General features: G+C 45.1%; 2 long non-coding RNA genes across 2 annotated transcripts in view; one reads left to right on the top strand and one right to left on the bottom strand.

The window, feature by feature from the left end:
* LOC309330601 overlaps positions 1-2,195 on the bottom strand; it is a 2,328-nt gene extending 133 nt beyond the window's left edge. The window contains exons 1-2 of the long non-coding RNA XR_014151505.1: positions 2,032-2,195; positions 1-711 (exon numbers count right to left, since the gene is read on the bottom strand). The exon at positions 1-711 is cut by the window's left edge and continues 133 nt beyond it. This is a non-coding gene — a long non-coding RNA (uncharacterized lncRNA). The remainder of the gene's footprint in view (positions 712-2,031) is intronic.
* An 8,124-nt stretch (positions 2,196-10,319) lies between these two features.
* LOC309330101 lies at positions 10,320-12,735 on the top strand. The gene is made up of 2 exons (XR_014151259.1): positions 10,320-10,558; positions 11,893-12,735. It is a non-coding gene; the product is annotated as an uncharacterized lncRNA (long non-coding RNA).
* The last annotated feature ends 9,755 nt before the right edge of the window (positions 12,736-22,490 follow it).

Below are 22,490 nucleotides of genomic sequence, written 5' to 3'. Positions count from 1 at the left end.
ACTTCACAAAGACAAAGGTGATAAATTGTTGTAGGCTAAGCCAACAGGGTTGACCACCAGTCTTCACTTTGGCCATGTTGACTTAGTATCTTTCATAGTTGAAGTAGCTGTGGTAGAGGGTCCTGGTTCATCAGTAATGGGTGGAATAGAAGGTGATAGGTGTGGCTGGGAAACAGGAGCCCACTCTTAAGATAAGCATGCCAAGATAGGAAAAATTCAAAGGACTAAAGTAAAAGCAGCATCTGGATTGGTAAGAGAAGTGCTGAGGCCTCACAAATCCTACACGTTCCACAGTGGGGATTCTGGAGCACTCAGCATTTCTAAATACCATGTTCATTCATTAAGCCGAGGATCAGAATCTTGAGATCAGAATCTTCTTTCTTGGATGTTCCGTCAATGTTGTGTCTCGGATTTACATGGCCAGCCTTTTCCTTGGTAGGAAGCTCGGCCATAAGGGACACAAACCCTTATGACACGGTACCCTGGAGGACACGGCAGACCAGGATAGCAGGGGATGCACCCTGTGATGGGGCGATACCCCCGTGGACATGGCCAAATCCGGCCAGGAAACTGTGGACGTTGTGGGTAGCAGCCTGGATACTGATAAGACAAGGAGTCAAGGCTGGAGAAAGCATCCACTTCTGGCTCATAGAAGTCTTCCAACAGCATACTGTCATTCAGGAAAGACATGGTAGAGCAGGGAGGGTAGATCTGAAATGACATTTGAATGCAGCAATTATGATCTACTATTATTGGATTAAAAGAGAGGTGCAGAACCTCAGATTCAGGTGCCAACTCCAGGCCCCTCTACCTAGCTCCCAAAACTCATCCTTCATGACAGCCACACACCCTTTTCTCCATAGTTCACAACTGACACTGACCCTGCTTCAAATCCTCCCTCTTTGTCTCTGGTGTCTCCCACTATTGGCTATATGTCTATCAGAGAGAGGGGTGGGAAGAGAGGAAATTGGCCCAAGCTCCTGATCTTAGTTGTACATCTGACCAAAGGCTCATCCAGTCTAGCATCCTGTTCTCACAGTGGCCAGCGAGAGGACTCAATGGGAAGCCCATACAGAGGACCTTGTTGAAACAGCACTCTCTACATTGCTGTTTCCCAGCCCTGGCATTCAGAGGCTCCCCTGCTCTGACACTGGAGGTCTATCATAGGCACCCCGGCTGGTAGCAAGGACACTGTTGCCTAAATCTGCAACTGATCTCCCTTGTGGTGGGATTCCATGGCAAGAATGGATGCCTCTGCAATACATTGCATCCACCTTCTCAAAGCATGTTGCTTTCCTTCTACTGCACCTCTCCCATTGCATGAGGAGAATGTGCCCACTTGAGGAAGGGGCCATAGCTCAGTGGCTGAGCATCTGCTTAGCATACAGAAAATCCTAGTTTCAATCCCCAGGATCTACAGGTAGGGCAGGAAGAATTATTAAATTCCCATAACTCAAGTGGCTCATCATATTATTATTTTTTTCCATGCAGAAGGTTCCAGACTCAGCCACCAGCATGTGATGATAGGACTGGGAAGGGCCTGGATTGAAATCCTGGAGAACACTTGTCGGTGAGTGTAGACGGTACTGAGCTAGTTTGAGCAGCGATCTGACTCTGTAGGGGAGAGCTCCCTCTGTTCCATTTGAGCCCTCCAAATTCCCCAAAATTTTCTCTGTAGGAAATATTTTTGGGGACATTGTGTCTCCAAACAATTTCAGCTGTGCCAAAGAGACCTTGTGTCTCCAAACAATTTCAGCTATGCCAAATTCAGAGACTCTTTTCTTATGAAGACTAGAACACCCATGAAATGGTGACCATCTGAACACAAACCACAGTTCGACTGAAACACTCGTTTTGAATATTTCTCCAGAATTTTGTGCAGGGGAAAAGTTGAACATTTATCTCAACATTTCGCTCTGGGTAAAATTCAGTGGAGAGAACAAAAAAATCAAGTTAGTCTGATATTTAACAACCTACAGAGAAGAGAAGTATTTCTATCAGCAAGAAACCCACAAACAGGGAACAATTTACCTGGCTTCCTGCTGGATCCGAAGAGATACTTTCAGAATATCAGATGCTTCTGGAGCAATCTGCTGGGAGACAGCCCTTTTTATACGGTTTGTTGGTGTGCATAGAGGAAATAACTCTTGCTCAATTCCAGGAAATAAAAATTAATCGTTAGATCTTTAATTGTCAGCTGTTTGACTGAAGCGCCCTAATTATTTTGACTTCCCTGTTTAACATTGTGTTTTCCACCCATCCTTCCCTTCGCAAAGGAAACAGGTGAACAGTGTGGGCTGGTGGTGTGGGAAGGGTTTTTGAGATTAATCGATAAAGCTGGAATCCCATATCAGCTGAAGGCAATGGAGCTTACTTCCAAGTAGACACATGAGGATTGTGCTGAAAGTTTGTTTTAGAATACAGTGGTACCTCGGGTTAAGTACCTAATTCTTTCTGGAGGTCCGTTCTTAACCTGAAACTGTTCTTAACCCGAAGCACCACTTTAGCTAATGGGGCCTCCTGCTGCTGCCACTGCACGATTTCTGTTCTCATCCAGAATCAAAGTTCTTATTCTGAGGCACTGTTTCTGGGTTAGCGGAATCTGTAACCTGAAGCATCTGTATCCCGAGGCACCACTGTACATTGAAGATTTTCAGGGTTGGGGAACTAGAGGTTGCTAGATTTTAAACCCTATCACCCTTGACCTTTGGTCCTGCTGGCTGGTGGTGATGTGACATTTATTTAGCAAAACTGATAAATTGTTTAATCAAAAAGTCCTGTAAGTAGCATAGAAATAAAACAGTAAATCAAAACTCTGCTAAAATCCATAAATTACTGGGAAAAGAAATGCAAACAATGCTATTATCATTAACATGCAAATGCAATAAGTAAAAATTGCAAAAAAGAAGAAATATAGATAACTTACACAACTTGGTAGGCTGGCTGAAATTAAAATGTATTCTTCTTGTAAACTACTGAGTTTTTTAAAATAAAATAAACAACGAATGCTTCTTTAAAACACATGTTTTTACAGTGTCGTATATATACCAATTGTGGGGAGAAATATGACTGTGTAAAAAAGTTCCAATTTTCAGAGGATAATATTCTGTTGAACTATATACCTACAATAGGGAATTTGACAACTGGAGAACATAAATGGTTGTTGCTATGGCCAAAAGACTGGAAAGATTTTAGTGTGGCAGCACAGTGCTATGGAACTCTTGCCTATTACTATCAGGAAGGCACCTTGCTGTTGCTTTAGACACCTGCTGAAAACATTTTATTCATCGATCATCTATCTATCTATCTAATCCAGTGTTTCCCAACCTTGGGCCCCCAGCTGTTTTTGGACTACAACTCCCATCATCCCTAGCTAGCAAGACCAGTGGTCAGGGATGATGGGAATTGTAGTTCAAAAACAGCTGGAGGCCCAAGGTTGGGAAACACTGATCTAATCCATCCTCCCCTTTTCATTTAATCTGTGGGGTTTGCATGTGCCTGTTCACTCTGCTGGCCAACCCCCTCCCGTTCTCTCTACAAATCTTCCAATGCAGGCTGCATGATGACAACCTTACATTTCTATGTATATTAGAAGATAAGTAATTTGCACCGTGACATCATACTATTACTTTTACAGTTTGACTGTTCAGGCATTGACTGCTGTGCTTAACCTGCCTTGGTCCGGAAGAAGAAGCTTCAACTTGAAACATTGGCAGGGCTCCATGGAATCATAGAGGATCAGGGGCAGTTTTTTTAATGGAACATTTGTGGTAGGAAAAGTTTCGGGGTGTTTTCTAGAAGCTCCAGACCTTGCCCAGATTGCTACTCATGCCATATGATCATCCTGAAAGTTTAGAGTGCGCAGATCAACTGGAATGCAGAAGAATGTGTGATTGCAAGGGTGCTCTTGAGAGTGGAAACCACCCTGAATGTGCAAGGAAAAAGACATGTGTAAGGGCCCCAGATCAGAAAATGACACTCCATCCCCTCTGTTTGAAGTCTTTGGGGAAAGTAGCAACCTTTGTTTAGCTGCAAGAAACAAAAGCAGAGATCTACAACAGGTGGTTTTGTTTGATTATGCTGTTACACTGACACGTTCTGCAGCCGTCTCATTAGGTGAATCAGCTTCTTCACACACCTTTTACGGGAAAGGGGAAAGAAAACAATAATTGTGGAGATGATTGAGCTTATTAAAGGTGTTTCTTAGATGAAACGCGGCTAGTGAAACATCACTAGTCTCATTTCATCTAAGAAACAGGGCATACCTATATGGGTCTTAAATGAAGACTCAGTTGTGTCATGGAAACAACTCCACTTAAGAAGTCTGCAAGTCTGAAACCACAGGCAATTGTTGAGAAATTTCACTCATTATCAGGGTTGTGCAGAGTCCCCTTGATTGTACAGTGGTGCCTCGCAAGACGAAAATAATTCGTTCCGCGAGTCTCTTCGTCTTGCAATTTTTTTGTCTTGCGAAGCATCCCTATTAGCGGCCTGGCGGCTTAGCGCTATTAGTGGCTTAGCAGCTATTAGTGGCTTAGCGGCTTAGAAAAAGGGGGGAAAGGGGAAAAACTCGCAAGACTCGCAAGACGTTTTCGTCTTGCGAAGCAAGCCCATAGGGAAATTCGTCTTGCGAAGCACCTCGAAAAACGGAAAACCCTTTCGTCTAGCGGGTTTTTCGTCTTGCGAGGCATTCGTCTTGCGGGGCACCACTGTATCTAATTGGAGTGGAACACATCCTTTGATCTGGGTCCCAAACTGAATTTGTCTAGGGGCATGCACATTTTAAGTAGCATGTAAAACAAGCTCTCCATCCTGGACTAGTGCCACACTTTTAACATTTGGGAGGAAAACGGTTCCAGTACTGCGTACCCTTGAATACCACCAGAACAAAAAGCACTGGATATGTTAATTGCACGCTACCTGGCAAATCACCAAGTGATCTGTTCTGAAAACCTTATCATGTTACTGCTAGTTAGCAGAAAGTTGGCTTTTCATAAATTAACCCCAGTTTTGGAGATAGTGCAGATGAGCCCAAAGGTGGTGTTTTCCCACCTCATATGCTACGCTTCCAATGTAAAAGCAACTTCTGCGGGGAATCTGGAGGTCCTGCAATTTCATGCTTCAGACTATTGTTGTAGCTTGCTGTTCCAAAAGGCTGCAAAAAAAGTAACTTTACCTGCTACTCTAAAATTAGATAAGCTTAGTCTTCCAACCAACCCCAAATCGGCATTCAGGGAATAGTGTCTCTATTAGTTTTGTATATATATAAATATTTTTATACTGTGTGTGTGTGTGTGTTTGTTTTCTGTAAATTCACATTATTCTGAGTTATAGTACGTGTTGCATTGAGATATTTAGTGTGCAATATACTCATATTTTGTATACAGAGTTGAACTTGATTAGGTTCTACTCTCTGTATTCTTTCGTTGTCAGTATCAGAACCAAGTAGGTTGGCAAGGGGTGTCCTTAACGCAAGACTGCATCATCTGATTACACCACAACTCCTCCCCTGAACCCAACCACCTGAGTCTCTTTAAGGGGGCAGTTGGGTGTGGCAAATCGACAAAACAAGGCCCATCAATCCTGGTCCATTCCCAATCAAATGCACGGCGAATCAAAAAATTCCCTTGTCCCTCAGGAAATCCAGGAAGTTATCTAGTGTAAACGAGCTTCTTTCTCAAAATGCCTTGCTTGTTAAGCCACTGAATGAAGTATCTAGAGATCACTATTGGGAATGTTCCATTGCACTCATGATGTTGCGTTTCCAGATTTCCCAGACTGCATCTCATTGGCCACTGTGAGAACACAATGCTGGACTACACAGGCCAGGAAGAGAGGACACTGTGTTTCTGGACTCCAGCTCCCATCATCCCTGCCTTTGGCCATGATGCCTGTGGCTGATAGGCCATGGAGTTCAACGACATATGGTGTGGCCTTGGTTCTCCATGATCCCCCTGAGATAGTTTTTTTCTGCATGAATAGTGTGACCTATATATAAACCACATAAAAGCTTTGGAAGAAGTTGCAAACCTGGGTGGTGCCACTGATTCAAGGTTGTAGTGGTTCACAATTCCAGTAATGATCACTGATTAGATCTCATGCCGCTCTTAAACCCTTGCAAAATATGAGATGTGCTTGGGTAACGATGGGGTTTTTTCTTTGAGTGGGTGGGTGGTTCTAGTCTGGCAACACCTCTAAAAGAAGTACAGGGGGATTCTGGAAAATGAATATGGCTGTGCACTGGATCCAGCCGATGCCCAGATCCCTGAATTATGTCCACCTACAGGTGTGCCACTTTGCCTTCATGATTGAGGGGCCACGCAATGTCACTACGTCGTGTGTGCATGCCTTGCACCATGTGTGCATGACGTCAGCATGTTGTGTGCGCGCACCACAGTAGAACTTTACGGGGGACCGGCCCCTTCATTGAATTTTTTTTGGGTAGGGCTCAGCCCCCATGGTTCCACATAGATGTCACCCCTGTCCACCTGGGATTCAGCTGGATAGTGTTGAGGTTGAGCCTTATTACTCCATGTCAGAATGGATCCACCATGAGCAAACAGCGTCTCCACCCCCATCGTTCTGCCTGGACACTGAGGTCCATTGCCAAGGGCCTTCTGGTGGTTCCCTCGCTTCAAGAAGCCATATTACAGGGAACCAGGCAGAGGGCCTTCTCGGTAGTGGCACCTGCTCTGTGGAACGCCCTCCCACCAGATGTCAAAGAGAAAAACAACTACCAGACTTTTAGAAGACATCTGAAGGCAGCCCTGTTTAGGGAAGCTTTTAAAGTTTAATAGACTATTGTATTTTAATATTCTGTTGGGAGCCACCCAGAGTGGCTGGGGTATAAATAAATTATCATCATCATCATCATCATCATCATCATCATCATCTGATGCTATCAAAGAGTAGTGGTGGTGGGGATCCTGCAGTGAGAATGGAAGGGAGAAGGAGATGTCTGCATTTCCTTCTCTCCAGCAGTGGCCAATATGGTGGCATTGCTCCCCTTCATTTCAACCCATCAGGTTCCCTGCTACCTCGCCACTTCTCCTGTTGGTTAGGTGCAGTGATGTGTGGCATTGGGAAGTCAAGTAAGCCATCCTACCACACCCTTCCAGCCACCACTGCCTCTCTCTCCCCCCAAAATGGATGTCTCATTCTGGTTCAACATGTGGTGGTGGGGAGAGAAGGTTGGTTAGCATCTGTATGTCTCAGGAGTGTGCTTTTGGGGGGCGATGTCAAACTGTTGGAAGATTATAGCTCCTGCTGTGGCCACAGAGACCGATGTGAGTAAAACAAGTTTTGCTGCAGCTGGGGCAGATGAAGGCAGCCTTCATGTCACGCTTGCAGACATCTTTGTAAAGAAGGGTTGGTCAGCCAACTGGTGCCTGGTGCCAGAATCCAGCTCCCCATAGAGCATGTCCTTGGGGAACCTGCCATCTTCCATTCTGTGGTCATGACTGAACTAGAGTAGACGTCAGTGCAAATATGCTGGAAATGTGGGCTTGGGAGAACACATCTTTGTTTGGGACTCAGTCCTGCTACGTGATGCCCAAAACCATTGCCTGCATGTGGGCGGCATTGAGGCATTGCTTTGGGGCAGCTGTAAGTTGTCCAAGACTCACTTCCATAAAGCAGCATGCTCAACAGGCAAGCCTAGTAGACCTTCATCTTGCTAGTGGATGTTAGCATCACTTTCCCCCATACCCTGGCTTGCCAATATGATTGGCCTTGCCAATATGCTTGTCCAGCTCATTGTCGGTGGAAAGGTTGCTGGCTATGATGGAACCCAGGTAGACAAAATCATCTACTACCTCAAGCATGTGGTCACCAATGTGGATGCGTGGAGTGCTGACAATGTCCTAACCCAATATGGAGAGACTGTTTTAAACACTAATTAAAATGTGCATGCTCCCTGTCAAATTCAGCTGGGGGCCCAGATCTGGGATGTGTCAGCACAGCATCATCCTGAGTCAGATGAGATGCTCTCTGATTAGGACTCAGATACTGTTTAGTGTGCACTGTTTAGAGTGAATTTTCTCAACCATTTCATGTGCCTTCAGGCTTGCAGACATTTTGGATGGAGGTGTTTTTATGACTCAGCTGAGTCTTCGTTTTAGGACCTATAGAAGGTGTGTTCTGTAGAAGATCGCTCTCCTCATCTGATCTAAGAAATGCCTTTCATAAGCTCAGCCATACACCCAATTATTTCTGGTTTCTTCATTCCTTTCCAGTAAAAGGTGTGTGAAGAAGAAACGGCTTCGCCCACTGACGCTATAACAGAGCATGTCTGTGTGCCAAACTAATAAAACTAAAACACCTGTTGAGGATGCCAGTTTTCATTGCTTGCCAAATAATCAAATGATGAGACTCCTCAAAAGACTGGAAAGAGTAGTGATAGGGTGTCATTTTCTGATCTAGGCCCACTACAGTCCTCTTTTTTCATTGCACGTTCAGGATGACTTGCACTCTCAAGTGTATTCTGCATTCCAGTTGATCTGCACAGTCAAAGCTTTCAGGCATGAGTAGCAATCTGTGCAAGGTCTGAAGCTTCCAGAAAACACTTGAAAACTTTTCCTACCACAAACGTTCCATTAAAAAACAACAAACTACTGTCTGTGATGTGCTGTGAGGTCATGGCACCATGCCAATGTTTCAAACAGAAGCCATATATTTGGGAGCAGAGCAGGTTTAGCACAGCAGTCAATGCCTGAACAGTCAAACTGTAAAAGCAACAGTATGATGTCACAGTGCAAATAACTTATCTTCTGATATACATAGAAATGTATGGCTGTCATCATGCAGCCTGCATTGGCAGATCTGTAGTTGCATAGAGTGGGAAGGGGGAGCTTTAGGTGTTAGGGAAGGATGATGAGGAATGGTGGGAGACTCTGTTCGTAGAACCCATAAGGAAGCTTCAGAAAAGGAAGGCTCAGAGCCAGGGGAGTGGTGGTGGGATAATGAAGACAAGTCAGAGGATGAAGGGGTGGAGTGGGGCAAAATCCTTGTATGCTGAAAAAGCAACAGGCTTGAGTGAGAGAGACGAAGAACAGGCAGAAAGCTCTGCCGATGTAGGACAGGCAGCTGAGGAGGTGAGAGCTGAGGCTGCTACAGATTCTCAGGAGCCTGACATTCCTACTGTAATCAACTCCCCTCCGCTCTTGTCTCCAAGGGCACGGAGGGCTTTGCATTTTGCAGAACAAGGAACCCAGAGGTCACAGGGCAACCCCTCGCTGATGGAGTTTAAGACTGCAGGGTAAACAACTGGAGAGAGGAAGACTTAGGGGGAACTGGGAGGCTCAGGTCAACAGTTATGGCAACTGTTTTATTAGGGGTCAGTCTTGCCAGTGGTTCCTTTCTTTGTATTCTGTTTCCTTGAATAAAGAATGAACATTATTGCTCTGAGTCTCCATTCTGACCTGCAGCTGAACCAGCCCTGACACTAGGGGGTTAATGAAGAGAGAGCAGGAGGGGGGTTGGCCAGCAGAGCCAGCAGGGGTGCAACCCCACTTGTGAATGCAAGCATACTCCTGAGATCACAAACCATCCAGGCAAAGTTGAGTGTTGTTAAAATAAATAAATAAGATCTGTGCTACACATTCTTCCTTCTGCAACTGCAATGATTTGGTCTTTCAGTGTGGTAGCCCAGTGCTGTGGAACTCCTTGCCTATTCCTATCAGGAAGGCTGAAAACATTTTATTTGTTTATTTCGTGACATTTATATGCTGCTTCATTTTTTTTTAAAAAGCCTCAAAGTGGTTTACAAAAGGGATAAATTTTAATTTCACCTAGCCTACCAAATTGAGTTAGTTCTCTCTCTCTCTCTCTCTCTCTCTCTCTCTCTATATATATATATATATATATTGCAATGTTTACTTATTGTATTTGCATGTTAAGGATAATGCATTTCTCTTCTCCCTAGTTTTATAGCTTTTAGCAGTGTTCTTAATCTACTATTTTATTTCTTACAGAAGGTTTTGATTAAATGATTCAGCAATTTGGCTAAATAAATAAATAAAACTCATATCCGTGCCTGCCAGCAGGGCTGATTGTCAAGGATGATGGGATCTGGAGTCTAGCAACATCTAGAGGGCCACAGGTTCCCCACCCCCTGATAATATTCTTATCGAACAGGGAGGGGGAATATGCAGCTGAAAATCTTCAATGTATTCTAAAAAAAAACTTTCAGCACAATCCTCATGTGTCTACTTGGAAGTAAGCTCCATTGCCTTCAGCTGATATGGGATTCCAGCTTTATCGATTAATCTCAAAAACCCTTCCCACACCACCAGCCCACACTGTTCACCTGTTTCCTTTGCGAAGGGAAGGATGGGTGGAAAACACAATGTTAAACAGGGAAGTCAAAATAATTAGGGCGCTTCAGTCAAACAGCTGACAATTAAAGATCTAATGATTAATTTTTATTTCCTGGAATTGAGCAAGAGTTATTTCCTCTATGCACGCCAACAAACCGTATAAAAAGGGCTGTCTCCCAACAGATTGCTCCAGAAGCATCTGATAATCTGAAAGTATCTCTTCGGATCCAGCAGGAAGCCAGGTAAATTGTTCCCTGTTTGTGGGTTTCTTGCTGATAGAAATACTTCTCTTCTCTGTAGGTTGTTAAATATCAGACTAACTTGATTTATTCCCCACCACTGAATTTTACCCAGAGCGAAATGTTGAGATAAATGTTCAACTTTTTCCCTGCACAAATTTGTGGAGAAATATTCAAAACAAGTGTTTCAGTCGAACTGTGGTTTGTGTTCAGATGGTCACCATTTCATGGGTGTTCTAGTCTTCATAAGAAAAGAGTCTCTGAATTTGGCACAGCTGAAATTGTTTGGAGACACAAGGTCTCTTTGGCACAGCTGAAATTGTTTGGAGACACAACGTCCCCCAAAATATTTCCTAGAGAGAAAATTTTGGGGAATTTGGGGGGCTCAAATGGAACAGAGGGAGCTCTCCCCTACAGAGTCAGATCGCTGCTCAAACTAGCTCAGTACCGTCTACACTCACCGACAAGTGTTCTCCAGGATTTCAGTCCAGGCCCTTCCCAGTCCTATCATCACATGCTGGTGGCTGAGCCTGGAACCTTCTGCATGGAAAAAAAATATATGATCAGCCACTTGAGTTATGGGAATTTAATAATTCTTCCTGCCCTACCTGTAGATCCTGGGGATTGAAACTAGGAGTTTCTGTATGCAAAGCAGATGCTCAGCCACTGAGCTATGGCCCCTTCCTCAAGTGGGCACATTCTCATTATGCAATGGAAGAGATGCAGTAGAAGGAAAGCAACATGCTTTGAGAAGGTGGATGCAATGTATTGCAGAGGCATCCATTCTTGCCATGGAATCCCACCACAAGGGAGATCAGTTGCAGATTTAGGCAACAGTGTCCTTGCTACCAGCCGGGGTGCCTATGATAGACCTCCAGTGTCAGAGCAGGGGAGCCTCTGAATGCCAGGGCTGGGAAACAGCAATGTAGAGAGTGCTGTTTCAACAAGGTCCTCTTTATGGGCTTCCCATTGGGTCCTCTCGCTGGCCACTGTGAGAACAGGATGCTAGACTGGATGAGCCTTTGGTCAGATGTACAACTAAGATCAGGAGCTTGGGCCAATTTCCTCTCTTCCCACCCCTCTCTCTGATAGACATATAGCCAATAGTGGGAGACACCAGAGACAAAGAGGGAGGATTTGAAGCAGGGTCAGTGTCAGTGTCAGTTGTGAACTGTGGAGAAAAGGGGGTGTGGCTGTCATGAAGGATGTGTGACTTGGGAAGAGTTTTGGGAGCTAGGTAGAGGGGCCTGGAGTTGGCACCTGAATCTGAGGTTCTGCACCTCTCTTTTAATCCAGTAATAGTAGATCATAATTGCTGCATTCAAATGTCATTTCAGATCTACCCTCCCTGCTCTACCATGTCTTTCCTGAATGACAGTATGCTGTTGGAAGACTTCTATGAGCCAGAAATGGATGCATTCTCCAGCTTTGACTCCTTGTCTTATCAGTATCCAGGCTGCTACCCACAACGTCCACAGTTTCCTGGCCGGATTTGGCCATGTCCACGGGGGTATCGCCCCATCACAGGGTGCATCCCCTGCTATCCTGGTCTGCCGTGTCCTCCAGGGTACCGTGTCATAAGGATTTGTGTCCCTTATGGCCGAGCTTCCTACCAAGGAAAAGGCTGGCCATGTTAATCTCAGAAACAACACTGACGGAACATCCAAGAAAGAAGATTCTGATCTCAAGATTCTGATCCTCGGCCTAATGAATGAACATGGTATTCAGAAATGCTGAGTGCTCCAGAATCCCCACTGTGGAACGTGTAGGATTTGTGAGGCCTCAGCACTTCTCTTACCAATCCAGATGCTGCTTTTACTTTAGTCCTTTGAATTTTTCCTATCTTGGCATGCTTATCTTAAGAGCGGGCTCCTGTTTCCCAGCCACACCTATCACCTTCTATTCCACCCATTACTGATGAACCAGGACCCTCTACCACAGCTACTTCAACTATGAAAGATACTAAGTCAACATGGCCAAAGTGAAGACTTTTGGTCAACCCTGTTGGCTTAGCCTACAATGATTTATCACCTTTGTCTTTGTGATGTCTAGCTCAGTAGGCAACATGTCTGATCATTGTTTTTCAGTGTTCCGTGTTGCATTTATCTCCATCTACCCTGAGTCATTTCCACTGACTCCTTCCTTCATTTTCACATTAAAATGTTCAGCATATCATAGAATGTTTCTGTTGAGTTTTCTTCTCCTTCCTTTCACTTCACCCTCTGTCACAAGGTAACCAGTGTGGCATCTTCCAGAATTTGTTGGTCTCCGCGTCAAATTCGTCACACCCAAGTTGTCCTATGGTTAGGGATAATGGGACTTGGAGCTCCAGAACATATGGGGGGGGGGACCTCATTGACTCCTCCTGCTCTATGACACACGTGGGGGAGCCTTTGGCCAACAAATATATTTTTGGACTACAAACCCCATCTTCCCTGAGCATTGGCCATGTTGGGGAATTGGCTGGGGAATTATTGGCGGTATAGTCCAACAATGTTTAGAGGGCCACAGGTTTTTGAAATCTAATTTTTCATTAAAAAATATTCCCCATCACAAGAGGAAAGAGAGAAAAATGTATGCTCTGTGGAAAGCTTTTCATCAAGCCCAAGGGCTATCTAGTTCAGCATTTTGTATCTCATACAGTGGTACCTCGGGTTAAGAACTTAATTTGTTCTGGAGGTCCGTTCTTAACCTGAAACTGTTCTTAATCTGAGGTACCACTTTAGCTAATGGGGCCTCCCGTTGCCGCCGCGGGATTTCTGTTCTCATCCTGAAGCAAAGTTCTTAACCCAAGGTAGTATTTCTGGGTTTGCGGAGTCTGTAACCTGAAGCGTCTGTAACCTGAAGCATCTGTAACCCGAGGTACCACTGTAGTGGCAGAGCAGATTCATCTGGGGAGCCCACTAGCAGCATATAATATACTTCTTTCTTTCTTGCATCTATGCTCTACCTTTCATTTGAGTTCAAGGTGATACATGTGATGTGCCCTCTCTCACAACAAACTTGTGAGATTGCTTAGGATGAGAAATGGTGACTGGCTTAAGGTCATCCAGTGAAAGTCATGGCTGAGTGGGGATTTGAGCCCCTATTTTTCCACTGAAGCTGAAACTGTAGGTTGCATCAGAGCCAATGACAGGAAGAGCCAGCTAAAGCTTGTTTTCTCCCCATCCCCCTTTCTGCTGAGTTATACAAGGGCAACACTGAGGTTAAGGAGGAGGAAGGTGACAGGCAGCTCCCCAAATCTGGAGTGTCTGCCAGTAAGAAGGGCAGACTATGGTTAGGGGGGTAGTTCCACATTTGTCCTAATGGACAAGCCTCAAACAAGAACATAAGACTGTTTGATCAGGTTGTCCATGAGTTAGTATCCACTTTCTGCCCTACATAATTTTATAAGAACCTCCTTGATCATTCTGACTGCTCTTTTCTGCCCTGTTTCTAACACCTGACCTACCAGATGCCTCCATGAAGATCACAGGCAGGACATGATAATGACACTGCTCAATTGTGTGTGTTTGTATTGGTAGAGCATGAGATTCTTAACCTCAGGGTCATGGGTTTGAGCCCCACATTGGACAAAAGGTTTCTGGATTGCAGGGGGTTGGACTGTATGACCCTCATGGTCCCTCCCAACTCTACAATTCTATGATTCTACAGTGGTACCTTGGTTGTTGAATGGCTTGACTCCCCAAAAAATCGGCTCCCAAACACCGCAAACCCAGGAGTGTGTGTTCTGGTTTGTGAATGTTTTTTAGAAGCCAAACGTCCTACATGGCTTTCGATTGAGTGCAGGAAGCTCTTGCAGCCAATCGGAAGCCAGGCCTTGGTTTTTGAATGGTTCCGGGAGTCGAACAAACTCCTAGAATGGATTAAGTTCAACCACCAAGGTGCCACTGTAATTGGGCCAGCTATTCGTTATATGTGTAGCCAACATTACGACTCAGGTGAAGAAGGCTCTAGTGGATGAGCAGAAAAACCTTTAATGGATAATTGCTTTGCCAGACCAAAAGGCCAACCCAGTTCATCCATTATCCTCCTTCCAGCTGTGACCAGTCAGATCCTCCCTTGAGAGGTCCACAGGCACCAGTTATCCCTGTCATCTGGCCCTAGCGCCTGTGCTTTAGGGGTAGACTCCTGTCATTCACAGAGGCTCCATTTCGAATGCAGCCGATACAACACTCTCTCCCTCCCTCGTGCTACCCTCTAATCTTAAGAGGAACATCTCCCTCTGCTGTCAAGCTAGAAGCCATGCAATTTTGTGGCTTTCTATTTTGACTCCACTCCATTCCTTTGAGATTTTTATGCCAGATTGCTGCAGGGTATTGTTGTAGCCTGTTCTTCCAGACAGTTGTTAGGAATTACACCTGAGGTGCAAAAGGAGTAATTACCATACTTCAATGACACATTGACATTGACAGTGCTCTCCTAGTCACTCCCAGCTCGGTCTTTCAGCCTGGCTGAAATCTACCATCAGGGATCAGTGTTTCACTCAGTTCTGTGAGAAGAAAGGAAGAAAACACAGAAGGTGGAACTTGTAATGAATCGGAGCTTCCCAAGGATGGGTAGTGATTGACAGACACACATTGCTCCACTCCCCCTCCCCCTCCTGTGAGTATTTCATACCCTCCAAGTGTCCCTGTTTTCCAGAGACATCCCTGATTTAGAGAAGCCATCCCGGTTTCTGATTTGATCCTGGAATGTTCCCACTTTTCTTTAGGATGTTCCTAGTTTCATTGGAGAAATGTTGGAGGGTATGGAGTGCCAAGGAGGGGGTCACTTTCCTGAATCTTCCCTCCAAGCTACTAATCAACCACATGCAGACAACGAATGGGTTACCAGACTTTATTGCCTTCTTCTCCAGCACCAGCTACAGAACATCAAACAGCAATATTTATACATACATATGGACGCGGGTGGCGCTGTGCATTAAACCACAGAGCCTAGGACTTGCCGATCAGAAGGTCGGCAGTTCAAATCCCCACAACAGGGTGAGCTCCCGTTGCTCGGTCCCTGCTCCTGCCAACCTAGCAGTTCAAAAGCATGTCAAAGTGCAAGTAGATAAATAGGTACCGCTCCAGCGGGAAGGTAAACGGTGTTTCCATGCGCTTCTCTGGTTCGCCAGAAGCGGCTTAGTCATGCTGGCCACATGACCCACAAGCTGTACGCCGACTCCCTCAGCCAATAAAGTGAGATGAGCGCCGCAACCCCAGAGTCGGCCACGACTGGACCTAATGGTCAGGGGTCCCTTTACCTTTTACCTTTACATACATACATACATACATACATACATACATACATACATATATACATAAATACATACATACCATACATACATACATACATACCCCACTCTGGGTGGCTCCCAACAGAATATTAAAACATTATATTAAAAATTAAAAACATAATAAAACATCAAACATTAAAAACTTCTCTAAAAAGGGCTGCCTTCAGATGTCTTCTAAAAGTCGGTCGTTGTTTATTTCCTTGACATCTGATGGGAGGGTGTTCCACAGGGCAGGTGCCACTACCAAGAAGACCCTCAGTAATACATGGCATGTTCTCTGCCTGCTCATGCAGGTTAACTTGAAGATTTATAGGGGCTGGGGAATGCTGGCAATCAACCAGCAGCATCACATGCTCCCGCTGTTGGAACTAATTGTTCCCACATGCCTGAGGGGCCCCACCCAGCGATACTTGGTTCACTACTTCATGGCATGGACTTATCTGACCCATGAGGAGGTTGAAGGAAACATTCCCACATGTTCCTATTTATCTATAGCAGCAAACTTAGAGCCATGTGCAAATTTATGTGCCCTCCAGACCTTCCATGGCAATTAAGCATAATAAGCTTCTACAAAGAATTATCACATTTTATGCCCCAGAGGTGTGGGAAGTTGTGGTGTCAATTTTCATCTCAAATACAAATTTCCTTGGATTTCTGTAATAAAGATTTATAATCCTACCACTTAGGAGAAATTTGTATGCCATGAAATTAAATCATCTGTTATTGAAGTGGGCCAAAGAGAATAATACCTCAGGAACTGAACAAATTCATTTTCAAAATGACCATTCTGCAAAATGCCTGCATTTTTAGGGATGGGGGAGATGTTCAATTCAGGAAGAAGGAGGATGGGGACAAAAGTAGAAAAAGAGCTGCCTCATTTTGTGGCTTCATGAGTATGTCAGTAGTCTCATTTTGTTTCTAGAGTATGAGTGGAGGATTTTTTTCCCTTTTAAATACAATTTCAAAGTGAACAGAGGCAGACTTCCTTGCGCGTCAATCTTCCACGGGTTTTCAAGGTAATCCGGCTTCTTCCCATTTCCTTTTCGCTGCCTCTGTCTCTGACATTTTGGAGCGAGAATACTAATAGATATACACAGATATAAGAGGCTTGGTCACAAGTGATGTATTCTGAGCAGAGGTGATTAATTCACATTTTCATGAGCTAGCTATGTTGATCAAGGAGATGAATAAATCCACTTTGTCTCAATTTTGGAATACCTGTTTCTTTCCCCCCAGCTAGAGCTAAAAATATTTTCTGATTATGAAGTTATTGTTCTTTAAAAAGCCATGGGTTGTTGTCTGCTTTCCAAAGAAGAGAAATGCTTATGGTATATAGTATGGAGTTTATTTCCCCACAGTCTCTGCATTGGTGTTGTCCAATTCCCAGTTCCATTATGCAGCTTTAATCCTACTTTGTGTAGGTTTATGAATGTCCTCATGGAATGGGACATGGAAGAAGAAAACATTTATATATATGAGGAAAACACACATGCTTGTTCTCTGCTGTCATTTGTGTGACAGGTCTAAATTTCTACTTTCATAGAGCCTGCAGTAAACAGGGTGACAGCTCATGGGATCTGCTGAGAAGGAGAAAAAATTGAGACATTTAAAGAACTAACCCTTACGGGGATAGGGCCATTTCCCCCTACAAACTTCCCACCCAACTCTAAGGTATTTCTTTTTCTCCAAACTCAATTAGCTCTTGGTTGTTGCTTGTGTGTCAAGACCCCGAGGCCTCCATGGAAGCTGGAACAAGAGGGAACTCCCCTTGGCTGTGTGGCTGATTTAAAGGGGATAAGCCATGACCCCTGGCCGCCAGATTGGCCGGCCCGGGGCCATGACATGGGGCCACATGGTCTGACCACAACGCCATCACACCTGGAAGTGGAATGCCTTTTTCTTCGCCTTTGTCATCTCCCCCGAATAAAATATTTGAGGGGGCTGCCACCCCAAAGCTGATGGACGTCGCCATTCAATTAGTGTGCGTGCTGTCACGGCTTAAAATTAGCTGCTGTTTCTTTAATACAAAAGGAATTGAGTCAGCATGAGCCAGCGGTCAACAATAAATCAGCAAAGACTGCATGACTCATGCAACCTTTCACCTACAAATGCCTATATATATATATATAAATGCCTATATATATATATATATATATATATATATATATATATATATGGTTGTGGGTTGGTTGGTTGGTTGGTTGGTTGAATGGTAGAGAGTTGGCTGAGTTTGGTGTGTTTAAAAGCTGTCGGTCATGGTTGGAGAAGATGACTTTGTAAGAATAAAAGCAGCTATACTCTGCAAGAATACTCTTTCTCAAAGACTCTTTTGTGCCAATTAGGGTCCAAGGACTAGGCAAAGGAGTAAAAAGGAGGTCAGAACCTTTTCTTTTTCAAACACTGACACTTGCAACATGTTATGTGAACGATTATGTGGGGCAGAGCTTACCTCCCCCCAAAATATTTTATTCAACTTGGCAGCATGCCCACAAAATTCCCAGACAACGCTGAGCTATTTGTAATGTTTTTTTTCTTCCCAACCTTCCACATTTTATGGTGCAATTTTTCTTTGAAGAGTAAAATGCCACACCCCCACCCACAAAAGGGGGTTATGTTTCTGAGGGATATGGATCAAAGTTGGGTGTTGGCGCAGGAGTGAGGGGCAAGCATTAAAGAAACCCACAGAGAACAGGTGCTTTGCTGAAGCTAAGTTTAATGCATAATGTTCATTCCAGAAACCAAGGAAGAATTGCCTTTCAGTAAGGTAATTCAGACATTGATCTTGATGACACAGGTAATATATAGACATTAAGAGTTGTATTGTGTTTCTCTGGCATTCAAGCACAGTACAACTTGGATGCATTCAAACGTTTGTGCCTTAACTGGAGATACATTCCACAGCAAAAGCGAAGAAGAAGAAGAAGAAGAAGAAGAAGAAGAAGAAGAAGAAGAAGAAGAAGAAGAGGAGAGACATAGTGTATAGAAGTTGGGATCAACACATCCTAGAAAGCAGCTGCACATTTGTAAGGCAAGCATGGATGAGCCAAGCATCTGGGAATCCTGCAAACTTGGTGGTTTAACTGGGGACGCTTGGCACTTCTGGCACCAAGGTCCATGAGATAATCAGTCGTGAAGCCATGCCGAGTTCATCAGTTGCCGGTGAGGGCATCCTGCCGTTCTGTGTGCTCCATTTAATAGCATGAATAGCATCCAGAGCAGCCGTATCCCTGGCCTCCTCCCACAGACGATATGCCACCACAGGCGGTGTATCCTCCCACACGAACTGGCTCACACGTGGTAGCGAGTACTGCTCCTGGGAGGGTCAAAACTAATGGAGGTGGCCGGATGACTAGTTCCGATAGTGGTATCTGAGTTATGCAACCAACACGGGCAGCAGGATTTATAGCGAGGCTACTTGATGACACTCCACCACCACTTGAACCCCAAAAGCCCCCGCTTCCCCAGCTTCCCCCAAAACCCCTAGGGCCCCCATATTCCCCCAAGCCAAAACTTGATTTCAGCGAGCCCAGACCACCAACTGGGTAACAGCAGGAGGAACTGTAGCCACAGGTCATTTTGGAGTGATGGGTCCTGGATCTGAAATGATGATGAGCAAACATTCATCCAATTTATTCATGATTCACGCATCCAATTTATAACAAAACAACAACCATAACAACAAGCCCTACCACCAGCCGTGAAGAAGAAGGAGAGGAAGAAGGGGAGATTATAACACAATCTGCAAGTACGTTAAAAACATCCCCTATCATAAAAAAATCCAAATCCAGCTATAGTGCAGTAGTCCAGCCATGGAGGCCTCTTGGTGGTGTCCAATTTCCTGTAATATTAACTTTTTGCTTCAGCTCTCTGGCCCTTGGCCAAATTGGCTGAGCTTGATGCTACCTGGAATGCAACAACTTTATGGCAGCCACAGATATCCCATCCTTTCTCCAGCAACAGAAAGCATACATGTTCCATCATCCATGCCACATCCCTTATGATATTTGGCAATGGAAGGTATATGGCTTCATAATCACCTCTTCCTTCCTGTTTTTGGGGGACAGGAGGCGGGCAGGTGTGGAGGATTCCCTGGTCCTGAATGGGGTAACTGTGCCCCTGAAGGACCAGGTGCGCAGCCTGGGAGTCATTTTGGACTCACAGCTGTCCATGGAGGCGCAGATTAACTCTGTGTCCAGGGCAGCTGTCTACCAGCTCCACCTGGTACGCAGGCTAAGACCCTACCTCCCCGCGGACTGTCTCGCCAGAGTGGTGCATGCTCTAGTTATCTCACGCTTGGACTACTGCAACGCGCTCTACGTGGGGCTACCTTTGAAGGTGACCCGGAAACTACAATTAATCCAGAATGCGGCAGCTAGACTGGTGACTGGGAGTGGCCGCCGGGACCACATAACACCGGTTCTGAGAGATCTGCATTGTTTCATTTTGTTTTCATTTCTGATTTTTTTGCACCATGTTCTAGGAGCCCTGCCAAATACACTTTGGAGAAAGAAATGCCTGGCATCTCAAGGTAAGGCAGGAAAGGGGCCCTGCTGAAAATTAGGAGAGCCCCCAGCACCAGTCTGTGTGGACCAGGAATAGGGTGGCGGTATCTATGAGCCTCCAGGTGTTGCTGGACTCCAACACTCATCAGGCCCCACTGGCACAGGCAATGGCCAGGAATGATGGGAGTTGTAGTCCAGGAACTCTGGGAGGACCATCGATATTCCCCGTCCCTCCTGTAGACAGGACTGAACTAGATGGAGGATAGCTCTGACTCCAAATGAAAGGAGTCTTCCTTCATAGCCGAAGTGCCCGTAGGAAATGAGAAAGAAGATGAGCAAGGAGAGGCAGGTCTGGGTTCAAAGAAGGAGACAAAAAGAGTGAAGTTTGGACAGGAATAGGCAGGAAAAGGCATGGAGTTCTCTCACTTACCAAGGTCTCAAGAGAAGTATTCAGGTGAAGGTGAGAGGAGCTGTTGTTAGAATCGTGGGCAGCAAGTCCTTTTATACGATTCCAAGACTGCAAGTCCCTCCCTTGTAGACAAAAACTGCCTTCAGGTGTCCTACCCTCAAAGGCCCTGACTAATTATTGGAAGCGGACTTCATCCTGAGCCACCCTGTATTCATTAGCATGTGTTTTATCCAATTCCATTCCCCTTTCATTATCCTCCTATTCACTCCTTTTGATGATTAATTATGATACTTTTTTACAATTGGTGTTGCCCCCTGCTTCATAAAGAATGTGTGCATGTCAAGGTTACAAGCCCCCAGTCCACTCAATTCTAGAGATTGGTGTAAAGCCCATCTTCCCAGGCATGGGTGGTTCCATCTGTTTCATAGAAGACCTTTTAAACTTCCCTTAAAAAAAAGTCTTTGAAATTGAATTCACGGGACATCAGGCACTCATGCCATGGGTCCATCTGGCTAATAGTATCCTCCACTTTCCAGCTGAGGAGTGGAGAGTTCAATCCTGCTTGGGGGTCCACTTGCAGAGTGCCTCCCCTGTGTCTTCCTGCCTGATGGCTTCCCCAGGGTGCTCCAGGGCTATGTCCTCCTGATGGAAGGCACTCTGTGCTACTGAGGTCACCTGAGCCTCAAGATACAGAAATGGATCCAGAATTGCCCCCAAACTACATACCCACTCCTTCAGAGGGAGTATAAGACTATCAAGTACAGGCATCCATCCATCCAGTCTGCGAAGCCACCCATTAAATGTTCCTCAGTATTATCTGCATTGACCTCCATTTGCATTCAAACCATCTCCCAGCTTTTTTCATTGTCCTATGTTCTGGTCAGTGGGCAGCAAACTTTTTCAACAGGGGGCCGGTCCATTGTCCCTCAGACCTTGTGGGGGGCCAACTATATATTTTGGGGGGAAATGAACGAATTCCTATGCCCCACAAATAACCCAGAGATGTGTATTAAATAAAACACGCATTCTACTCATGTAAAAACACACTGATTCCCAGACTGTTCATGGGCCGCATTTAGAAGGCAATTGGGCTGGATCTGTCCCCTGTGCCTTAGTTTGCCTACCCATGCTCTGGAGTATAACAGAGACCCAAGCGGGCTTCACAAAGCAGGAGAGGGTGCTGAGGAGTGAATGTGTCAATGGCCTGGACCATTCAAACGTTCCACAAGTTGGCCAGGACTTGAGAGGAGCGCCAGTCAAGGCTTGACCAATGGAGAAGGCTTATAGTCCAACCACATCTGGAGGGCACTATGTTGCACACCTTTGGTCTACACAAATTGAGAAGCAGCTGTCCGCCATGGTTTCCGCTAGGATCCAATTCTCAGTCCTACTTGGAGGTGTTTGGCAATTGAACCCAAGACCTTCTGTGTGTGATGCACTTTTTTTTTCTTTTTTTGATGGTGTTTTTATCCGGTTTTATTGATGTCACGGTTTGGGGGTTTTTTAGCAGCAGCTTCAAGTTCCAAACCTATTGCAGAGAGAGAACACCGTCCAGCCCCCTCACCTCCCCCACTCGTGCCGGGCGGGTTGGTACCCAAGCAATTGGGGGGAGGAAGTATTTGGCTTCTTAAAAAGGGGGGGGGGCAGAGGTTTAGGAAGCAGGGCTGTTTTTCCTGTTTTGTTCCCCTCCCCACTTTCATTTCACACACCTTTTATATTATTAAAATAAACAAATACCCCCCC

The sequence above is a fragment of the Podarcis erhardii genome (genome assembly GCF_964252035.2).
Source record: "Podarcis erhardii genome assembly, chromosome: 15".
Classification (NCBI taxonomy): domain Eukaryota; kingdom Metazoa; phylum Chordata; class Lepidosauria; order Squamata; family Lacertidae; genus Podarcis; species Podarcis erhardii.
The sequence above is the reverse complement of the archived record's forward strand: the minus strand, read 5'-3'. Positions and strand labels throughout refer to the sequence as shown.